Raw genomic sequence first — 3,394 nt, 5'->3', positions numbered from 1 at the left:
ATTGCTCCGTTCAAACAATTTAATCATATTCTCCACTCACTGGGGAGTATCAGTCAGCCATTTGCCACTGAGGCACGCCACTAGCGTACCTAAGGGGGGGGGGGGGCAGACTGTCCCCCCTGACGAGTCACAACTCATACAAAGGACGTATCCCTGCCCCCCCCCCTGACGAGTCAAAACTGATCCCTGACGAGTGGCCCCCTCCTTTGAACTTGAAACCTTTTTTTTTTTTTTTTGCTTGTCAATTTTTTTTCTGGTGCGAAATGTCCTTTACTTGTGGTTGAAGACCTTTTTTTTTTTTGCTTGTCATTTTTTTTCTGGTGCGAAATGTCCTTTACTTGTGGTTGAAGACCTTTTTTTTTTTTTGCTTGTCATTTTTTTTCTGGTGCGAAATGTCCTTTACTTGCGGTTTTTTTGCCTTTCGAATTTTTTTGGTGGACGAATTTGCCCCCCCTACCCCTTTGGAAAATCCTAGGTACGCCACTGAGGCACGCACAATACTCGACAAGCTGCAATGACTTTCACATCTTACCGGGTACCCATTTGGCACCTGGGTCGAGAGTGACAAAGTTTGGATTAACGCCTTGCCAAAGGACGCTAGACCGCGGTGGGATTCGAACACACGACCCTCTGTTTACAAGGCGAGAGTCAGAACTACGACACCACCACTCTTCCATTTCTATTTCCAATGATTACAATAACATATTTTCTGACTTACATCTTGTTAATATCTATTTAGTAAACAATAAATATCGATTCCGAGGAAATTTACGTACAACATGGATAAGATAATTATGCATCAGGTTCACAATGGGGAGGGCTGCTAAAAAGTCGAGATTGTGTGAGTGTAGCCTATTATTAACATTGTTTAAAAAAACAATGATTGTATATCCTTTTTGGGGACATGGTAGTTAATGCCGTTGTCGATAGAGGGCTCAACAAATAACTCACCCCATCACGCAAAGTGAAATGAGTGTGTGATTTGTTTCCTCATGCAGTTGTTCCCATGTTTTTATCTTTTCACTTCTTGGAAATTTAGGGGAAAGGGTTATTTTCATGAATTATCTATATAGTCACTTACTAGTTGTTTTAATGATATTGATAAGAGTATGTTTACACACACGACACCATTTCTATCCGCTTATTATTACTCTTCAGTAATTTCCAATATACGAGTCCTAATACCAAGATGCTCGTTCACGCCGTAAAGAACTGATTTTGAAAGAATTGAAAACCAGTTCAATTTGGGATATTGATGATTTTCGTGATTACATGGTGTTGATTTGCTCATGTTGGCACTGAACATGTGAGGAGTCATTAGACAACGGATCAAAAACATGGTGATGCCTTGGAGAAATCGAACAAATGACGTAAACTGGTCGTCTGGGACTCATTGCTCAAAATCACTTGGTAAAACATTTCTTTGTCAAAGCTCACCGTTTATCGTCTGGCCTGATCGTCTAGCTGTAGTACAAGGGGCTACAGTTCAAAAGGCTAGGATTCAATATTTAGCAAGTCCCTGGAGGCAACGTTTTGAAGTAAGGCGATGAAATGCGTTTATAAACCATTAAAATGCTCCATTTAAAGGCAAATCCATAGAAAAATCATTTAGAAAAATTATCAATAGTTATACTAAAAATTATTACATTAGACACAGTCTGAAATATATTTCAAGTTTTATTTTTCATTAATTATTTTTATCAGAAATTTTGTTTTATACTTCTATGGAAATAAAAAATCAAAACAGAACACGTGGTACGCCTACAAACACCTATGACGGTACCGGGGTATTTCAATGGGGGTGGGGGGGGGCGGAGACGACCCAAAGATGATGTATTTCAGCCCCTGACTACTTGATCTGATTTGATTTGATTTATTGTTTTCTTCTGCATTCATAACATTCGTGTATAATACATATTTTCATTACTTTAAAAAATGTATATATTGGTTATTGCTTTTTGGCATGAATCGTAAAGAAAAAAAAATAAAAAGCCATTCTGAACAAATATGATCTAATATCAAATAATCTTAACATTTACATTTTGCAGAAGAACGATTGTCATTATAAGCAGATTGCTTGAAAAAATGACAGCCCCGGATGAAAACTCATTTAATCAATTAAAACATTTATAAGCAGAATTGTAATATAGGTTCATAATTTCAGTGATGAAGACGGAGATGAGGATGAGGATGATGGTGTCAATGGTGAATGAAGCCCATGGAGATTGTGATGATGGTCATGGGAGAGTATTTGGTGATGATTAAATCAAAGGACGAGTGATTTGATGATTAACTGAAATACACTGAAATACTGACACAGAAAACTTACTTCAAATAATCTGATAATAACATGGATTAATAGTAATAATTTTCGCATTTATATAGCGCTTAACACATCGGAACGACGTCTCTAAGCGCTTTACAGATATATTATTACCCCGGTCATCGGATCCTTGCATGCCCGCATACAATGTATGCACATTCTCCACTCCATGGGGAGCATCCCTACGAGAGTTCAAAGACTCAATTGCTAGGCATACTACATAGGCTTTCACTTCCTACCGGGTACCCATTTAACACCTGGGTGGAGAGTGGCAAATTGTGGATTGACGTCTTGCCAAAAGGACGCTAGGCCATGGTCGGATTCGAACACACGACCCTCTGACTACAAGGCGAGAGTCAGAACCGCTACACCACGGCGCTTCCACATTTGACGTTTGCTTAGTTTAGATGAGTAAAGAGATGAGCATCTTTTTATATAGACTCTAGTAGAGAGTTCCATAAATCGGGACCGTGGTGCCATAGATCTCTGTGCAATAGGCAATTTGGGGTTGATTAAATGAAAATTTGAGGAGTTACGTGTAGGGTATGAATGAATAGATGTATAAACATTGTGGAATGAAGGTGGAAGCATGGCGTACTTGAACATCAGCAATAAATTTTAAAGTGAATTTATATCAAATAATGTTACTCTTTATTTTATGGAATAGTGGGTTTGTGGGTGATAAATATTGCGAATCAGTACTAATTCGAATGGCTTTTTTCCCTGTAATAAGTATATTGTATTAATTTTATTTTTTGTACAGGTTGCACGAACTATATTGCAATACGATATATAAGGTAATATTAATGAATTGTAGGCCTACAGTGTGACAAGGGTAGTAGATGGAATGATTTTTTTTTTCATTTTGGAAAGTACAACAACGTTTCTCGAGATTCTCGACTTGAAAGATCATAGAGTGGCGATAGCCCTGTGTACCCTTTCCTCTACCGCCGCCCCTGTGAACGACTGTACTTTAATTTCACCACTTGGACGTACAGAGAGGATTTTACTTCAACCGCCATCTTTTGCATGTTTAAAAAAAACCCAGAAAATTATTGATTAAATAGGACT

This window comes from Lytechinus pictus, chromosome 2 (genome assembly GCF_037042905.1).
Source record: "Lytechinus pictus isolate F3 Inbred chromosome 2, Lp3.0, whole genome shotgun sequence".
NCBI classification, from domain to species: Eukaryota; Metazoa; Echinodermata; class Echinoidea; order Temnopleuroida; family Toxopneustidae; genus Lytechinus; species Lytechinus pictus.
The sequence above is the reverse complement of the archived record's forward strand: the minus strand, read 5'-3'. Positions refer to the sequence as shown.